The sequence below is a fragment of the Lissotriton vulgaris genome, chromosome 5 (assembly GCF_964263255.1).
Source record: "Lissotriton vulgaris chromosome 5, aLisVul1.2, whole genome shotgun sequence".
Lineage (NCBI taxonomy): Eukaryota > Metazoa > Chordata > Amphibia > Caudata > Salamandridae > Lissotriton > Lissotriton vulgaris.
The window spans coordinates 656,599,357-656,620,319 of record NC_141693.1 but is presented as its reverse complement, the minus strand read 5'-3'; the positions used below and the strand labels follow the sequence as shown (position 1 = coordinate 656,620,319).

The 20,963-nt window shown below is 44.0% G+C and overlaps 1 protein-coding gene across 2 annotated transcripts in view; it reads left to right on the top strand.

The window, feature by feature from the left end:
- Window positions 1-20,963, top strand: part of LOC147711368 (cysteine-rich motor neuron 1 protein-like) — a 279,746-nt gene that overhangs the window by 18,148 nt on the left and 240,635 nt on the right. The gene's annotated exons all lie outside the window — the stretch shown is intronic.

Sequence of the window (20,963 nt, the reverse complement as noted above, 5' to 3'; positions counted from 1 at the left end):
TGACTATCAGTATACCAATTCACTCGTTTCCCTTACGCCAACACACATGCAATAAGTGCAATTAATTCAGCCGCTTGCGCGGAATTGTGTGGGATACGTGCAGCTTCGACAACTGTATGTAAAGTCGTCACAGCATATGCTGCAGTGGTATCACCATTTGGTAATTTAAAACACGAACCGTCAACCCACAAAGCATCATTACAATCAGGAAGAGGAGTATCTCTTAAATCTATTCTCCCTTTGGTCTCTTCTTCTGTTCTCAAGAAACAATCGTGTTGGTCTTCGCTATCATCGTTTGTCTCAAGCCAAATCAGCAACAACGTAGCCGGATTTAGGGTATTGCACCTCTTGATGTGCACATGGCTTGCTAACAATGTAAGCTCATACCCTGACAGCCGAGAACTAGTCAAGTGCCGTGTCTTCGTCCGATTCAACAAGGTATCCACTGCATGTGGAACCATAACCACTAGCATATTGTCCATAACTAAACCAGCAGACTGTCGAATCGAGACAGCCTCTGCTGCAGTTGCTCTCAAGCAACTCGGCAACGCTCTAGCTACAGGATCTAATGTTGACGAAAAGTACGCACATGGGCGTTGCTTCCCGCCAAATTGTTGAGTCAGAACCGATAATGCACATCCCTCTCTCTCATGGAGATACAATGTGAAAGGCTTGCTGTAGTCGGGAGTACCCAACACAGGAGCCGAACACAACGCATTGCGTAACTCAGAAAAACTCTTTTGGCATTCCTCAGTCCAAGGAATCGGATTTGGAGTATCCTTAACCGTAAGAGCTATCAAAGGTTTCGCTAGAAGGGAAAAATTTGGGATCCACTGTCTGCAGTACGACGTAATACCCAAAAACGCACGTATTTCTCTTTGTGTCGTAGGGACACCCATTCTCGCAATAGTCTGGATTCATTCTGGGGTCAGTTTCTCCTTCCCTCCTTCAAAAGGAGGTGACCTAGATAGGTAACTTCTTGGCGACAGAATTGCAATTTCAAGAGAGAAACTTTGTGATGGCATTCAGACAAATGAAACAACAAGGACACAGTGGCATCCTTACATATATCTTCAGTATCAGCAGCGACCAACAAATCGTCGACATACTGGATAAGGGCTGCATCTTCAGGTAAAGTTAACAAGTCAAGTTGCGTCTTCAGAGCTTGACTATAAATTGATGGACTCTCACAATAACCTTGAGGAGCGCGCTTAAAGCGGAAACTTCGTTCTCCTAAAGAGAATCCAAAGATATCTCTACTCTCTATGGAAATCGGGATGCTGAAGAAAGCATTCTTCAAATCAATCACCGAAAACCAAGTGGCAGAAGCTGGAATCAATGTCAGTAATGCAGTAATGTCGGGTACAACAGGGAATTGCGGAACAACAATTTTGTTCAATTCACAAAGGTCGATAACAAACCTATATACAGGATGTTGTGAAGAATCAGTTCTCTTCAAGACAGGCAAAACCGGACTATTACACACATTACCTCGAGTCTCTTCGATAACGCCCTTGTCAATCAGATCATAAATGATCGCCAAAAGCGCTCGTTCACCATCATTTGAAATGCGATATTGTGGAATGCGTGGTAACTGAGCATTCGCTTTCAACGTCACGACATATGGGGGAATGTCTAACAGGCCCACATCATTTGGACCCGTAGCCCATAACGAATCTGGTAACGAAGACAATTCATGTGGGAGACAATCTTTCGAAACATATATCGGAGAGATCACATTCTCACCCAAAGTAAGAAGTACTCCTGACGGAGAACAGTACAAAGTCGCATACAATCTCTTCAACAAGTCAAGGCCTAGCAAGTTCTCATTACAACCTGTAGTCAAAAGAAGGGGTGCTTCTAACCTACGGGAACCAACAGAAAGAGGCAATGGAACGGAAATCAGATTTGTAACGGGGGCGCCAGAAAAACCTATAGAAACATTATTAAAGCCAGACAAAGGTGCGCCAGGGAGTTTAGAATGCATAATAGAACTCTTCGTAGCACCAGTGTCTAGCAGAAAAGGCTCTGACACACCTGATGCAATCACTTCCACGTAAGGTCCACTCTGATCTACCGGAACTGAAACAACTCCCTCTCTTTGTCCATGGCTGTCCTAACAATCATTACCTTGCTCTCCATCGCCTTCAGCATAGTAATCATCTACATAGTACTGTGTAGACCTACCAGACAAATTCTGCATTTGATCGAAACTGTTCATTGAAGTCTACGGAGGCAAAGGGCGCACGTTCTGTCCGCGACCTCTACCTCTAGGCGCTTGTTGAGCACCTCTACCTCTAACACCAGGAGCACTATTTGCACGTTGCAACAGAACCGGACAACTGTTCTTATAATGGCCCTCTTCTCTACAATATGCACACTGATTAGGCCCATACTGAATACGCTGTTGTTGAGGAGTCTCGTCTCTTTGCGAGTTCCTCGAATACTGTTGAGGTTGCTCATAATCACGCTGATTATTAACACGGGGTGGATAAGCTTGTTGTAGAAGAACTTTAGTCTTCAATTCCTTAGTCTTCTTATCCGCTTTCTCTAACTCATCTTTACGCCTATTTTCGTAGTACTGAGCCGTAGCAAGAATCTGCGCCGAAGTAGAAGTGGCCCAAGCACTCTCAGAATCCTTCAACTTAGTACACAACTCAGGAAGAAGATTGTGCACGAATTTATCAACGAATAATCTCTGGCCACCCTCTGTAGCCATATCCTTATATATTGATCCAACGCCTACAGGAGGTGGGAGTGACAGACGTCGCTCTCCAGTGGTTTCGGTCCTTTCTGGCAGACCGTTCCTTTAAAGTGGCTATACCACCTGGCCAATCTGCCACCTATCCCCTGGAGCTGGGGGTACCACAGGGATCTTCGTTGAGCCCTACAATGTTCAACCTCTATGTGAAACCGTTGGCTGGTGTCGTCAAACAGTGGGGTCTTACGATGGCCTCATACGCGGACGACACACAGCTAGCGGTGACACTTAGTGGAGACCCTGAGGTGCAGGCCCCCAGATTCCGTGCGGGTCTCTTGGCAGTAGCAAGCTGGCTTCGCACCAACTGCCTTCAGTTGAATGCCACCAAAACGGAGGTGTTGGTGCTAGGGAAGCACGCTGAGCTATGGGGTAACCAGTGGTGGCCTTCTGAGCTTGGTGTCACTCCTATTCCAGCTGCTGGAGTGCGAAATCTAGGAATCTGGGTGGACTCTGCGCTCACCTTCAGGGACCACACCAAGAAGGTGGCTGCCACGTGCTATGGAATCTTGAGGGGTACTAGGCCGGTCTTAAAGTACTTTGATCCCCCTACCAGACAGCTTGTGGTCCAGGCCTCAATACTATCTCGGTTGGACTACGGCAGCTCATTGCTGTTAGGGGTGAATCAAGCGGAGGCCTCTAGGCTCCAAAGAGTACAAAATGCCGCGGCACGAGCCATTGTGGGCCTCCCCAGACATTGTTCAGTGTCTGGTACCATCACGGCCTTGCATTGGCTCCCGGTCAGACAGCGAATTAAGTTCAAGGCGCTGTGTCTGGCCTTTAAAATCTTGAAATCTTCTTCGCCGCCGGCTCTTGCTAATCTACTTACGCCCTACATGCCTTCGAGATCCTTGAGATCGGAGGGGCTTCATCTGGCTGTCTGTCCACGCTTTAAGCTAAGCAGAATGGGTGGCCGCTCCTTTAGGGTGCTAGCGGCAGGTCTATGGAATTCGCTCCCGGTACACATCCGAGCTCTTGAAGATTTGCTCGCCTTCAGGCAGGCGATTAAAACTTTCCTGTTTCCAGTTTCTAGTTAATTCCTTTTCTTTTTTGTGTGTTATGTTATAGCGTCTGTCAAAGCGCCAGGACGCCCCTTTGCTGGGGCAGCTGCGCGCTATAAAATACAAATAACATAACATAACATAACATAACATCCTGACCACTATGATCAACAAAAGTTTCCTCGAAACGCGAGAAAAAGTCTGAAACAGACTCGTCTTTCTTCTGCTTACAAGCTGACAATTTGTCCCAATTAACACGGACCTCAGGCATTAAAGTCTTCATGAAAGTGATAATTCTACCAGGAAGTTCAGAAATAACATCTTCAGGCTTAGCACCTCCAACTTGTCTGTCGTTTGCTGCAACAAGATTCACCCACGAATCGCCCAATTCATTATCATGATCTGTATGTCGAATGACATTCCAGATGGACTGTGGGACAACATTCCCAAACAACATATCTATATCTGCCAAATTCATAACGCACAAACTCACAGTTTGCGTAAGTTCTTTATAATATCCTGCTGGATTCTTCCGCGGATCTGGTAGAGTCTGTTTAAGCGCTAAAACTTCTGCACGCTTCCATGGAACATGAACCCACACTCGCTGAAAGTGCGCTACAACAGGCGGATGAGCAGCAGCATCAGCAGGTCTCCATACTGGAGGAACCTCTCGCATCAGATACTGACGTGCATGTCTCCTAACTGATGAATCTGGCTCAAACAGCCGTTCAGTAGGGACATCGCTACGAAGTGACAATAACGTCGATACCGCTTTCTAGACATCGAGCAGACTCACAATCGTTCCTTTAGCAAACTCTGAACGTAATCAGGACAATTCTACAGGAACTCTACCGAATTCGTCCATCCATTGTTCATGGAGGAACGCACACATAAGCTCGAAAACGTCACGCTGCTTTGGTGCTTCCCATTGTCGGAAAATATCCATAATACCTTCGAGATCGTACTGGGACTTATACGTCCCCCATCTACGCGCCATATGATCCAAAACCACTCTCTCATCTGTATCAGGCAATTGGCTACGCGACTGTCTACGCTCACTCACAGGAGACATACCCATCTGTCCCAACAGAGGAGTTAGAAAGTTAGGAAAGGCAGCGGTCATCCGCTGTCTAGGAGAAGGAGCAGTCGGAAGGACAAGAAGAGACGAAGCAGTAGTAGTAGGATCCGTAGTCGGAACAGGCATAGAGGCAGTAGTAGCAGGAAGAGGCAAAGTTGGCAACCCTTGAGAAGGCTGCGCATAAGGAACAACAGCCAGCGAAGAAGCTGGCTGCGGAGGAATAACAGGAGGCAAAGCAATAGGTGCTTGCGCTGCCACAACCGGTGGTGGTTGTGGTGCTGTAGCATTCTGCACATAAGGTGGTGGTGAATTTAGCAAATGCGACATCAAAGGGTCTTTCACAAGATCCTTCTCGTCTTTCTGCTCTTTAGCCGGCAGGACTGGGTAGCATCTGTCTACCGCTAACTTCCTCACTCTAAGCATCTGCTCACTGTCTTTCTCTTCTTCATTATCTCTGTATGCAACGGCAGCTTGCACCATTGACATACCCTTTCTATTCTTCTTTGCTAACTTAATTTCTTTCTGTTTGGCTTCTTTGCGCCATATGCGGAAAGAGTCAAACATTGCCGGCCGGGCTTTCTTCTTGAACAACCTCACTTCAAGGTTATCTAAGACTTCTGTCTCAAAACTACCATAACGGGGCCACTGTAGGACACCGTCATTCTTCATGTATTTTACCCAAATCTCATTGTAGCTAATAGGACCTACACCATGTTTCACATATAACTCGTATTTAGGAGTTCCGATCGGAGGAACCGGACACGAATCCTCTAACTGGGAATCCCTCAAAGTACCACAACTAAACAACTTCCTAAGACTGCTAAAACCAGGCATCTTGCTCACTAGTCTAGCTTCAAACAACAAGGGCAATCTAAAATTGATAAGCTCGTGAATACACGAATCCCTTGGCTTTGGGGCCTGCAGGTACCAAATCAAAGCTATCCACTAAAGGATACAAAACAAACTAAGAACTAGGAGACGCTCCTTTTATACTTAACTGAAATGTCGATGGCGTCACCAGAAGACCCGTCAATCGTCTCGCTCTACAATCGTCTAAGGCTCCAAAACAGGGCGACAGTCAGGGCAGCAGTCCTTCGTAGCCGTCGGGACGCTGGATACCTCGCAGCAAAGACCTTCGGAACTACATCGACATACAGGGGTCGCTGAAGTGGCTGGCCGTCCTTTTTCACACGCAGCTCCTCACGAACCTCTGGCTACGACCGGTACCGCTGAAGTCGCCCCACGTTGGGCGCCAATTGAGGTACAGGGTTTTTCGGAACCAATACTATTACAATAACCCAGCGGTGTCAGGGCAACACCCAAAGACCCCGGATTCCCCTGTCTTGGCAAACAGAGACACAGGATACTTCTCGATGACGTCAAAGACCAAAGTTTATTGGTTGCAACCAGGGACAGAGGTCTACGAAGTACACACGGGTAGTTCGACAGAGACTGCACCACATCAATGAACAAAACTCGGTCTTTTATGCCAAAAATTACGCCTCTGGCAACATCACAATTTACATTTGGTGCATACAAACTGACCAATGAACAAGTAGCATTTCAAAAAGTAACGAATGACGATAGTCAAAGTTAATCCCACTTTCCGTTGTCCAGCCCACAAAAACGATCGCACACATGCTTGGTTTCCTGTTCGATCAGCCCGGACAAACCCATCATAAAACCTTCAACCCAGATCGATGAACATGTCGTAAAGGAAAGGCAGAAACAGATGGAAAGGAGATAGAGGAGTGGGAACGGTGTGCCATAAACACAGGCACGTCCTGCTCTTTGATCTTTATCAGGCCAGCTGCTGAACAAGGAACTGGCTCAGCGGGATTCGCCCCAAGCGAGGAGTCAGTTCGGTCAGGTCAACCAGAAGTCAACTAAGGCGTACGTGTCAAGGACTCATTCGGCCACAATCATCGGGCCTATGTTAGGGCAACCACACAAGATGGCTGCCACATACAAAATGGAACCCAAGGGTTCAAACTAAATCCTCAAATGCAGGGTGTTCCCATATATCGATTCATACGAAAAACACTCAGACACGTTACACTCGCCATTTGCGGTCTGTAGAGACCAAAATCGCCCATTTCCGACAATCTTTATAAATCGGGTTTCGAGACTATCGAACCCGATTCGGGACCACGGAACCACAGGTGGCAGAGTGGGCTAAAGAACTGTGATGGATTAAACCCAGATCTTTTGACTGGGTGTGAGTGTTTGATTGATTCGGATGCTCCGTCCATCACCACCCCCTTTTGTACCGTTTACTTCATTGTCAGCACTAACTACTCTGTGTAGAAGATCTGTGATTATCTCCTCTGGGGAAATCAAACTGTCCTGCAGTGGTCATGCTGACTTCTGTATCCCCCTTCTTTAGTACCATTGATACTTGGCCATAATGCAAGGTAAGGTAGCCAGGGTGTCAACGTCCACCCTACCCACGGATACTAAGGAGACTTCACTATACCTGCTGGTTTCCACAGGCAAATTCCCATCCCAGTCCTTACACTAGCAATCCATGAGGACTGCCCACCTGTGGGGTTTTTTGGGGAACAAGCACAGTCTCCTATTTTATGCCCAGACTGATGACAGTCAAAGCAAATGCCAGTCTTTGAAGGTCATAAGTCACAGGACTCCCCATCTTGAGCAGACATTTGAGGCTCTTTAGAGAACTTCTTCCTTTTGTCCTTATGCTCCCCTCTTTCACCTGTTGAGGGGCCTGATCCCCTTTCTTAGGATCACCCCCAGAACTTCTTGGACACTCTAGTGTGTAGTCATTCATTAGCTATCTTACCCAGCTCTCTGAGGCTGGACGGCTTAGAATCTACCAGATGATAGCGTAGCTTCTCTGCAAAACTATTGGTTGTACAGCCCATCATGTTTCTTACTTCATTTCCCTTCAACCAACCTTCTAGTGCCTTTACTTATATATATCTACCCAGTCTGCCCAAACTGCTGTGAATCCTTGTGGCTGCCCAACATTTTCTTTTGCTAGTCTCGTTGGATTAGACCAAATTATTCTACTTGGGGATCCTTCATGTGGGGTAGACTCTGCTACTTCATCTTGTAGAGTTAGAAGCTTATTATTAGATCTGACATCGTTGGTCCTTGGTCTCCCCCAAACTTTTTGCCTTCACTCTTCCTGTTTTCTAAATTAGTTTTTGTTGGTATTAGGAATCTGTCCACTTTACATCTCATAATGAGTTCTAAAGTGCTTCTGCTGTCTCCTTTAAATAGTTACATTTACCTACACCTGATTGGTACATTTAATGAATTTATAAGTCCGTAGTATATGGTACTACCTGTACCCAGAGTCAGAAATGAAATGCTACTAATGGACCTGCTTCACACATTTTCCCACCTTCTAAAGTAGGCTTTAACCACATGCGTGCGAGCGGAATTCCGCTCGCACGCTCAGATTTTCTAAATCCCATTATTCATGACGAGCTGGGCTCGTCATCAGCGTGCGAGGAGGCTACGCCATGACGAGCCCAGCTCGTCATCAGCCCCGAAGGGGTTAAAGCATGTCTCAGGCCTGACATTGCAGCCTGTAGTCCAGTTTTAAGCTGCTATTTCGACGTGGCAATACAAACCTTCTGCCAGTCCTAAATCTTCTTTTGTAATACATTTGAGTCACCCCTTATGTAGACCTTAAAATCCCATGGGACATGGTGTATTGTATTGCACAAGTGGAACATGTGGTTTTAAGTTCTAATGTCTTGGTAGTGAAAAACTCCTCAATTCGTTTTTCACTACTGTAAAGCCTATCTCTCCCATTTGATAACATTGAGTTACCTTATTACATTTACTAAGCACTAACCTTTGAGTAGGAAAAGAAAGGGATATCATGTTTAGACTCAAATAATAAATTGTAATTAAGGCTCCCTGCACACCTGGAAACGTCTCTTCAACATAGGTGGGATGCAGACCTGTCTCACCCGTGCACAGACCGCAAATGGGTGAATATACTTGAGGGACCAACCCATCTCATTCAGTACTAAGTATTGCACAGAGCTTATTTGACCCCAGCTAAGATCAACAGGTACTTCTGGCGTACGGATGTGTGTCCATGATGTAAGCTGATTGACGCGGATCCTATTCATATGCTCTGGGGCTGCACCGTGCCCGATGAGTACAGGCGTAGCATCACAGCAAACTTAGCTGGCTGCACTGGGCAGATGGTGTCATGTATGTGGGATGTATGTCTCATGGGGCTCTTCCGTAGATTGGCTATGCATAGGGTGGAGTCCAGGTTTATAGATCTGTGAATACTTGCAGCAAAGTGCTTAATCACCAAGAGATGGAAACATTCAGAGCCTCACCTTGCGCTGGCATGTTCCAGTTCACTATCTATCTAGGTGCAAGCTGAAATTGTCGCACTGTGCAGACACATTTGGGATGCATATAGTTTAGATGAAGCCAACTGGGATGTTATATTGTAGGTGATTCAATGCAGCTGGCATTCAGAGGGAGAGCTCCAGGCTCCAGTAACAAGCACGGATGTAGTGGCGGTAGCAGCGACAAAGTAGCAAGTAAGGCAGGGATGCTTCGTTGACCGACAGTCGCCCTGTCTTCCCCCCTTCCTCCATCCGCATCATACATTTTCCACTTTCCTCATCATCTTCCAGGGATGCATATAGATGTGTACACATTGATCCTACAGTTGTGTGGGTCGAGCAGGCGGTGTGGGAGAGAAGAGTAGTAGCGGAGACCTGAGTTGGGCATCAGTTAATACTGTTATTCCCTAAACCCTGGTTCATCTCCCTCCCGTCAAAGTGGCACACTAATCAGCTCCTATTTGTGGCATAAGATGCAGCGTACAATCCCCGTATGTCCTGTAAAGCATATTGGCGAGTGGCACAGTGTTAGTAGCAGCGCCTACGCTCCCGGCCATGCACTGAACTATTGACTGCATTATTATTACCTTTTATGTATGCTCCTCCGCGCCTGAGCTGAAATGATGCGTGTAACTGTACAGCAATTATGTTTTGCAAAAAATACCAATAAAGAATTTTAAACAAAAAAAATGTGTGTAGCGTGCTGCAGAACACATGGATTAGGCAATTCCTCTTTCTCGATTACTTTTTACTGGAAGGTTGCCCTTCCTGCACAAATTCAGTCAGCCCTGCAACAGGGTGCAAGGGTGCCTGCATTGGCGCATGGCAGCCATTGTGCACCAACGTTGGGGAAAAAGGAGGAATGCGCCCTTTCTTACTGATAGGGTGCATTACTGCCCTTTTGTTTTGTCGTAGGACAGCACAGCAAGATTCCTTGCGGCGATGTCCTGCACCAAAACCTCTTAAATGAGGCCCCAAGTGTATTTGCACCATTTTTAAGACCAGGTAATTTCTGATGTTAAAAAACTGCTGCTGATGGGACTTAGAGGCAATTTTTATTTTTTAGCGACGTACAAGGGCAACCTTGCAAATATCACGTTCTGTGTTTTGTGGTTGTTTTTACGCCGGAACGCCTACCTTGCATCTCATTTTCGGTAAATCACGCTAATAGAAGTGGTACTGTGAAAAATTCATGTTAACGCTGGAAAAATGCTGCCAACTGGACTTTGTGGCAACTTGTAAATATTGCAGTTAAAAAAGCCGCCGTGAGATCAACAAATTGACGCTACGATGGTGTTAAATCCTTGTAAATATGGCCACCAGTGATATATGCCAACCTCCCTCACCCTCAAAGCTCTTTCAAAGGAGGCAAACCATTTATCTATGTCATTCCCAACCACAAAACTAAGCCCAATCCCTTTGGGAAGTCATAGGTCATGTGACCCCTGTGGATACCTCTTGTTCACTGCCACTATCTCTCTGGAACTTCAGGCCAAACTTGCCCCTCCTTCTTCTTGGGCCAGCATCTTTTCTTTCAATCTCTTTTCCGCCAAAGCCCGTATTGCCATTTGCTCTTCTAGCTCATGCGAGCCTAGTCAGAATGACTGGTACTGGTTGAGCTTCCTTCACTGCCAGAGTAAGAGCATTGTCTTGAAGTATTGCACTGGGGTAAATTGTCCTCATTGTCCACTTCCTCCAATAGAGGGATATGGTCTTCTTTCCTCTCTGTGGCTTCTTCTGTTTCAGAGGTAGCCTTGGCTAACTGGATTGCATCCCTGGCCCTAAGAGCCTTCAGAAAGTTGGCTTTGATGTCTCTGTTGCCTATCTTGGGATTCATTTTCTTACACAGAGCTTTCATCTCCCAGTGGGACAGATTGTGTAGGTGAGCCAGGTCTAGCTTCTGTGGTACTGCTAAACCCAAGTTCTAGATTTAACAACTGAAAAACCAGTGTGAGAAACTGGGTTATTAGTTGGAGTTGTTGTGAGATCTCCACATCTAATAATGTCACAAATCTGGATCAGGCTCAGTTAGGTTACTTTAATTTAAAATATCGATCAGTCTTGGGTTGCTGTGACACAAAGTCGAAGGAAAAAAGTGCATTGTATTTATCAATGCCAAAACAGTTAATAAGTAAGAAATACAACACAATAACATTTATAAAAATCGCATATATTTCTATCATAGTCACCAAAATAACAAATATCCGAGGAATAGAACCAGAGGTATATGATTTTTAAAGGTTTTGATATATCACTGCAATTCACTAAAAAAGTTTCATAAATTGCTTCTTTTCACTTGTAGCAAAAAGTTTAGAAAAGTTTCTCAGCACTAAAGTAAAAGTATGAACAGGACTAGCATGGCCCGGCATCTTACCAGTGCTTTATCGCGGTTGGCTTGAAACTTTGCCTTTGGCACAGACCCTCACGTGTTTGAGACTCATAGACTTTCTAAAGTCACCTTTATATTAAAAGTGACTTTAAATCTGACATTAGCATTATGTCAAGTTTAATGTAACAATTATTTTGAAACCTTGAAGTACCATATTTTGTGTTCTCAAATGTAAGGTAGTACTTAAGAGTTGAGCTGGTGTAACTGCATGTTAGTTAATTTGACTATCAGCCTTGCTAGAGTGAAAAAGAAAACTGTGAGTTTTCACAATCTGGACATGTAAAACATAAACAACATATGTCAGTCTTTTTAATTGTTTGCACACTGCTATTTAGGTTTCTAAGGTCTGCCTAAGAGTGACTTATAAGTATTAAAAAGGAAGGTTTAGACTCGGCAAAATGATTATTTTGCCATGTCGTGTTGGCAGTTTTAAAACTGCCTGACTAGGCGGCAGTGGCAGACTTTGAGGCTGGTTTTCACTTTGTCACTGCAGCGGTGGCACAATTCGTGCTGCAATCCACTAGTGACAATCAACTTATAGGACCTGGGGACAGTGAGTACTATTTACTAGAAACCTATAGGTAAGTTAAATATGCCAATCAGGTTAGCCAATTTCAGATATAATTTGAGGGGTCAGAACATTTGCTCTGGGGACTGGTCTGCCCGGCCCGTGCACTTCAGAGTTGAACAACAAGTAGAATCATTTACATTTGAGGGGTGATCGATCATACAAAAAGAGGCTTTTCCTTACATAATGGTAATAAGTGATGTAGAAGGCAAAGTTTCCTTTGATACCCTAAATATCCTTGAGTCTTTTACATCACTCTGCACATAATTGTACTCTACAAACGAATCAGTGGTTATAGAATTGATATTTCAGGTCTGAACTTTGATATTTAACTGATGCAACTAACGCATAGATAGATGACAATTGCAGGCAAGTGTTTCTAGAGTCCTCAACATCAAAATAAATCTTGAGAGCTATTGGAAGCATCTGTAGCAGGAAAGCTCCTGGATCAGATGGCCTTACCGCTGAATTATTTTCAGCAATACTGACTCTCTATTTAAAGACCTTGTTTTAGGAGGCCAGTAATGATGGAATTCACCATCCCACTACAAGGGAGGGGGTACACATATTGATACTAAAATCTAGTAAATACAGCAACCAATGTATCCTACAGTTTGTTCTCTTTTAAAACAGACAGAAAGGGTTTTGCTGGAATAATTGCCAGTCTTTTGGCCGCCTTAGATCCAGCAATGATCCTGCTGGACCAAGCTAGTATTGTGCTGGGAGAAGCCACATTAAACCATATGCATACTCTTTGCTCTCCTGCATCAGGTGGACCCACAACTTCAAGCTAGTCCTATATTTTTTGTGGCTGTGAAACAGTTTAATTCCATTGAATGGAACTTAATGATGGAGGTGTTGCAACACATTGTTGTGGATGTATAGCTGATTAAATTAATCTCGCATCTCTGTACCTGTCCAGAGGCAAAGGCTGAGACTTAGGGCCAGATGTGCGACCATTGGCAATTGCAACTTGCAAAGTGCGCCAAATTGCGAGTCGCAATTTTCAATGTACAACGGTGTCTGAGACACTGTTTGCGATTCCCAATGAGGTCGCAAATTGCATGCCTCATGCATGTTAATGAAGCTGTCGCAATTTGTGACCCCATTGGGAATGGCTAGCGCTCCCAGGGATGGTTGCTTGCTGGGGTCAACAGACCTCCATGTCTGGCACTGCTTTTAAATAAAACCTTAAAGGAAAATGGGATGCATTTTTTTTTAAAAAAAGAAACGTTTTTGTTTAATTTTTTAATGGCAGGTAGTGGTCTTTGGGACCACTGCCTGCTCTGAAAAAATGTTTGCACACCCATTCACAAAGGGGAAGGAGTCCCTTGTGGACCCCTTCCCGTTTGGTAAACTGCAAGTGTTTTGCGACTGCAATTGCGGTCGTAAATAATTCTTACATAGGTGTTGGACTCGCTATTAGGAAGGGACACCTTTGGAATGCCCCTTCCTAATAGCGAGTAGCTAACCCTATTTTGCGAGTCACAATTTTATTAGTGACTTGCAAAATAGGGTTAGTACATGGGCCACAGGTTTTTTGCGTGCACAAACAGGTCTAAAAACCATTTGCGCATGTAAAAAAACATCGTACATCTGGCCCTAAAAGTGTAATTTATGTGTTCTTAATAGTGATGGAGCCCCATACTCGCCATCTGCTTGAGTTTTATTGACCTAAAGTACTGACTGTTCATGAGCTACATTTAGCAATGCTGCTTTATGCTGATGACATATATGTCAAAAATCTATTTTTAAATATATCATCTATAATCTGAGATAAATAGAGTGTCTATATTTGAGATCAGCACCTGAGTCTATGGATCATCTGTGGTAGGTTAGAGGTGTTTCCACTTAAAGACGCTACTTAGTGGTTTGAGCTAGAATTTCCACTCCATTTGAAGATAGGATTGATCAAAAATCAGATGTCAGTTTATAGAGATAATGCTGTGATGGCCAGGAAAAACTATTGAATATCAGTGGGGAATCTTGAGGCTGATGAAAAGTGGATAACGCTACTCTTTCATTAATCTTTCCCAAAATCATGAATAATGTTGTGGTTTTACCTGAATTATTGGACCAATTTTCCATTTAAACAATACTCCTAACTAACGTTAACTTTGATCGTTCCTGATTCAACAAGTAGGGGCTGGCAGACAAATTAGTTTAAGTCCTGAATTTATAACAAGCCAATGGTGAACAGGGGGCTGCGGTCCTTGAGCTGTAGTATCAAGCCTGCAGAGGTTTAATTAAACCTTATGGGGGGTCCCCTGCAAGGTACTGTGAGGGGGCCGCCACACAAAATCATGCCACTGCCTACCGTTGTCAAGCACCTCACCCTTGCACATTGCCCACAATATATCAGCGGGATCATCAGTGACACAATTGGCTTTCAATAAGATCCACATCTTCTGCAGTCAGGGAGACATCTGGGCTTATCCAAACTGTGCTTGGTGTCATTGATTCACAAAATGTGGGTACGGGTGCTTCACATGTATACATTCATGGTGATATGTATGGAATTTAGGGCATAGACATAGAATAGACATAAGAATATGATCATATCAGAGGTGATGGTGCTGCCTTAGGTCTCCTGAAAGGTCAGTTTGAATTGCATCAATGAATCGTGTTGCTTGCCTTTTACATCTCTCACATTTATCAATTCTAAGGTTGCCTCTCTATTTTTTTCACCACCTTTCCTACTTTAAAATTATCACCCAACCTCTCATTCATCTACCATTTTAACTCCTTGCCATCACATTAAGCTTTTCTCCCTCTTGCACTCCTGTAGTCTCAGTGCTTAATTTGTAAAAGAATAACTGCTAAGACCCAAGGTTTTGCCCAGGAGCAGCAGCTGGTGCTATGGAATGTTGGGGTGCAGAATACCAAGATTACGTTGTTTTGTTTCCAATTTGTGATTCTTTAATCCAGCACCAGGCACTCCCTGCTTCTTTATCTCACATTTGCACACTTCGTTTTGTCTCCCTCTGTCACTGTTTTTCTTTCTTTCTTTTCCTCCTTCTTTCCCCCTTTTGTGTTTTTCTCCCTCTTGCTTTGCATCAAAGTCTGCTCAGGGAAATAAGGTGCCAGTCCCTAAAAGCGGGTGTTGGTGATCCTCGCATGCAACCACTAGCTCAAATTAAGTACTACCTCTACTACAATAATTCTCATTTCTGTCTTTTCCACTTTTCTCCCTCCCCTATCCTGTCCTTCTCCCAGTCTCCCTTTTGACTCCACCTCTGTCCTCCTATTCCACCTGTTTCTTTCACTTTCTAGATCCCCTTCAAATGTGAACGTTTTATTCTTATGACTTTACCATATTCAGTTACACACCCACTTCTTGTTCTCACATCTGTGAAAGACAGTTTTATACTCTTCTCCAGTCCTTCTGTGTTCCTCCATCTCTCATTGAATATGCAATGTTACAACGCATGCCATACATCGCATGCCATTACAACGCAGCCGTTACAACAAACGTGTTGTTACATCCCATACCATTACAACGCAAGTGGTTACAACGACTTGCTGTAAGGGGCGCTGGATGTTGGAATAGTAGAATTTACTATTCCAACTCCAGTCTGTGCAACAATAGGGAAGGTGTTGGATTTAAAATCTAACACCTTCTGGCCCCTACAGCAAGTCGTCGTAACGGCTTGCGTTGTAATGGTTTGCGATGTAACAACGCCGACGTTGTAACAACGGCGGTGTAAGGGAATGCGTTGTAGCGCATTCGTTTTAAACAATGTCTCCCTCTCTCATTTGTTCACTCCAGCTCTTCAAATGATGAGCCTGCCTCCAACTATATAACTCTCATTCTGTAAACCATATCTCTACCTATACCATAGTCATTTCTAACCCTTCCTGTTTCTCTTTCAACCGCCTCTCATTCTCCACCTCCATCCTCCCATTTGCCTTTAACCTGCACACATCCTATTCTCTAATACCCATAACATCCAGTCTCCCTTTCACATTCAACCCTATCTTTGAACACTAAATATTTGTATTCAGATTATCACTTACGTCTAGCCTTATTCCTCTCATTCTCTTGCTAACATCACTCAATGCTACTTTCACAAACCTTTCTACCTCTGTAATCTTCTCGTTTCTGCAAACCAACTTTTCCAACTAGCTCCACCTATACTCCTCCTTCTCATTTTCATACTCTTATCACATTGCTTTCCTTTAATTCTACCTCTCTTATCCCTCACAGGAATCTTCTAACTTCTCGATTTCCTCTTAGTTTTATCATTTCCAATTTACTTTTCATCTCACTCCACCTTCTGCTTCCTCCCTCACTCCCCTCCGTTTAAAAGTCCACATATGGAACACCAGTGTCCTCTCTTTCCCCTTCTATCACACCACACATCGGGTTACGTCTTTGACATTCCATCTGAGCTATTTATCCACTTTGCAAGAGATATCTCTCTCTACCTTTATTTTGTTCCCCGCTTTTGAACAGTCTTTCACTCCTAGCTCTCACCAATTAAAAACATGCATTGGCTAAAAGCTAGCATACTTTTTGGTCTCAAAAACCACATTGACATAGTAGTCATTAGCAATGAAGGGAACAACTTCCCTTCAGCAATATATCTCTCCTGCCCCTGCTATGTTCTCCAGGTGAAAAAGGAAGATGCAGTCACTCAGTAAATTTAGACTATGGTGAAGTGGGATTGCCCAATATCCTGTGCTCTTTGGGGCACATGCATCAAGGTATTTTGCGATTGTAACAGAGCGATTCGCAAAAATCAGCCATTTGCAATTGCAAAATTGCCTTTTGCAATGCATGAAAGTTATCGGGATTCGCAATCTAGGTAATCGCAATTTCTTGCGATTACCTAAATTGCGAATGCAAATAGGGAATCGTAATTTACGATTCCCGAATGCATATGCAGGAAGCCGTTCCTAAATGTGACCTGTGCATTTAGGAAAGGCCAATTAGCATCACCTTCAAGTTGATGCTAATATGTGCATACTTTGAAAAATGCACAAAACTGAATTTTTTAAGGTGCCATGTGGTGCACACATGGCCCTAGGGCATGTGTGTGCCTTACATGTGCAGCTTTTTCTGATAGGCGCACCTTAGGGGGGCCTTAGGCCCCCGGGCACCCTTGCATTACCTAATTTGCGATCAATTAGGAAATCGGAATTTAGGCAATGCAAGACCATTACCACCTATGGTGAGAGGCCCATGGGAAAGAAAGGAGTCTCAATAGCAAAAAGTGATTCCTCAATTGCGGTTGCGATTCTTAAGGAATCGCAATTAGAGAATCGCTATTTTCTGTTTCATATGGTGCTTTGGATTTTGCCATTACCAAATAGCAATTTCTTAAAAATCGCAATTTGGTAATCGCAAAAAGGAAGTCTGCTGCAATATGCACCTTAGTCACTGAGAGTTGAGAAACTGTGAATGACAGAACAATGGATGAAGAGGGATAGCAGAAATTCCCTTTTGGTAAGTATTCTATTCATATATAATTAATGTAAAATAAATAGGTATTGCATTATACCAGACGTAACAATGTATGCAGTGTCACAAGGGAAAAGAAGATGCAAGTTGCTGCAGCGACGTGGAGACATGCAACATTGAACAGACGGAATCCTTTTCGTGGTTGTTTTCTCTGCCTTTTTCATTTGAAATATTGTTGTAAATAAACTGAAGATGACATGCACTTTTTTGTAAAAGGGTAATAGTTACAAACTTTCATTGATCTTGAACAATCAGTGCAGATGGAAAGCAGGGAGCTAGAGAGGGGTCTGCTCCCTAACAGGACACAGTAACTCTGAGAAGTCAGATGCTTAATGGGGCTGAGGAACTATGTGGTTCACTTTGAAGGCATGCTAGAGGTGCTGTGGAATTGCTGCTTTTGTAGAGTACATAAGGTGTTTATGAAATCACCTTTCTAAATGAATAAAGGGTCTGTGTCAGGACCAGCTCCCTGAGAGATCAAAGTATGTGAAGTTCTAGCTCCGGAGAAGTACAGCATCTGGGAGAGGCCAGCTCCCTGATAGAAAACAGGATTTCTTCTGAATGGTGTTCCTCAAAAGTGACACAAGCTCTGTGAGGGCCCCACTCTGGGGCAATGAATGGGATCGTTCCCTGAGAGGATGCCATATTTGTCAACGTGCCAACCCTAAATTTGCAAGCGATGTTGTATATGCTGATTGACTCAGCATATGCCCTAAAGTTAATCCCAGCCCACCCCTCCTTGGGGCTGAGACAGGTATGGTACATATATATATACACACACTCAAAGATACCCGTTTCCAGATGCCTCATTCAGCCCTCTAACACTTAACAATATATCTATCTTACATTAATATTTGGGCTTCATCTGCCCTACCCTTTTATAGCACCAGAGAGGTCTTTTGAACATTTCTCCACTTTACTGGAAAGTGAAAAAAACAGTCTTTCAATGTAGAATTTAGATACACATATGCAGTGAACATAACTTTCAAATCACCTCATCCCTCTAGCGTCCATACATGATCCCTGACACAATGCCACATTCTTGTACACACATGGCGCTCATAAACTCCTCACACAATTGAAGAATTGAACACGTATCCAACGAACCTAAATTTATTACCTTTTAATCAATCTGTCTCCAGATCAGGATGTTCAACAGTAGATAACATCATTGCTCTTAACTTATTAATAAATAACGCTTGAAGGAAGAATCTTTGCTTGTACCTTTCTTATGCAGTTTACTCTTCTGCATTTGATAAAGTTAATTGGAGCAAACTATGGGAGAAGTTAAAAAAGTAGGGAATTAACTGGACTTTACAACACTTTTTAATAACATTTCATGATAGCAAAAGGCTACGGGTCAAGTTAACAAACAGATCTCTTACAGCTAAAATTCCTACTGCTAATGGACTTAAACAGGTTTGCACACTAGCTACACTGCTTTTTTCATTACAGATAGCTGATCTGTCTTCATACTTAAACCATATTGAGTTTCAAAGGCACCTGTTCCTTGGAAGAAAAGTTCCAGAAGCAAAAAGTTGTATTCTACAAAATCTGAGGTCACTGTGAACATTTCCCCCAGGAAATACTGCCTCTAAGGAGGCTACTGAGAAAGCCATCAAAGCTTGGGGGGGAATCACGGATGGCCTAGCGCCAGCTGGAAGAGGAGATCCCCCACACTGGGAATGGAGAAAAAGGGGATGAGGGAGAATTGGATGACCTGGAAGGGTGTGACAATGAGAGTGGAGTCCCCACAATTCAATCAAGAGCCAACTCCCTGTCTGGGAGTGAAAGAAGTTCCTCATCAGTGAGAACGCCATGGTACTTGTCAGCCCGTTCATCCTTTTGGAGATCCAGGAGAGGAAGCTGGCCTTGGATGAGAGGAAACTGACCCTAGAAGAGAGAAGGGTCAAGCTGGGGAAGAAACCCCAAGAGAATGGTGGCAGCAAATAAGCAGAGGTAATCATAGGTGGTGCCTATGGTCTCAGGTTGGCCAAGGATATTGTTCCTAAATACGCTGATGGGGATGACACTGACAAGTGGCAAGCATTCTATGAGAGAGCTCTTAGGATGAGGAAGGTGAGTGTACAACATTGGGGGTCCTTACGATGGTAACTCATACCTGCAGTAGGGAGAGATAGACGGCTTACAATTGAGGATAAGGTGGCAGAATCTTACACCCACACAAGGGAGGCACTCCATAAGCTATTTAGTCTTACCCCTGAGGCATATAGACAAATGTTTAGGAGCATGCATAAGGGAGCAACACAGGCATGGGTGAACTTTGTGGATGCCTCTCTGAAGTCATTGGAGGGCTGCATTAAAGGTAACTAGGTAGATAACTATGAGGGCCTATACCAATGAGTGGCAAAAGAATACATACTTACTAACTGTACCTTAGAGAAGTTACACCAGCATCTGGTAGACCTTAAGCTTTCTAACTCTAGAGATCTGGGGAAGATAGCTGATGAGTGGGTACACACTATGGTGTCCAAGAAATCCCAAGATGGGGAACACAAAATGACAGGACATGCCCCCTTCATGGGAAAGATGGGGCACGTTTAAAAAGACTGCGAAACCTAAAGAGACCCCAAAAGATGCCCAAGGTCGGGAGCCCAGAGCCACATCCCAATTCTAGAAGGGGAGGGGTCATGAAGGAAAGAATATTGGGACATATTACCAAGCAATAGCGATAATTATCGCTATTGCTTGGTTAGAGACAAAAATTTACCGCTGAGCTGAGGCGATTTTTATTGCAGATAAACCTTGGTATTACCAAGGTTTATCGCAAATGCGATAAAAATTGTCCGCAATGCATGAATATCGCTGAAAAGTCAGCGATATTCATGCATTACAGAGCTAACGCTCTTAGCCATGTTATCCACCTCCCATTGGATAACATGGCTAAGAACTGCTCAGGGCAGGTGTTAGCTTTTGGAGATTCGCGCTTAGCGCGAATATCTCCAAAAGTTGGTAATAGGAGATAGCGATGTTAGCGACTGTTTCCAGTCGATAACATCTTGGCACGCCCACTTTGCATGTCATTAGTGATAAATATCACTGCCATGCAAAGTGGGGCCCAAGATGGTCGCTATCTCCTAATAGCTGTTGCTAACTGGTGTTAGCAACAGCTAGGTAATAGGGAGATAATTTTATCTCCGCTTTCTTGGATTTTAAAGCCAAAAAAGCGGAGATAAACCCCCTTGATAATATGCCCCATTGACCCATGGGATGTGCTGTGACTGTAGACAGCAGTGCACAAGAAAGGAGATACTGCATGCGCAAACGAATTGCCCACTGGTAATAATTCCAAGGGAATTGCCAGTGTAGGAATTGAGAGGGGGAGTATTGTCCCTGGG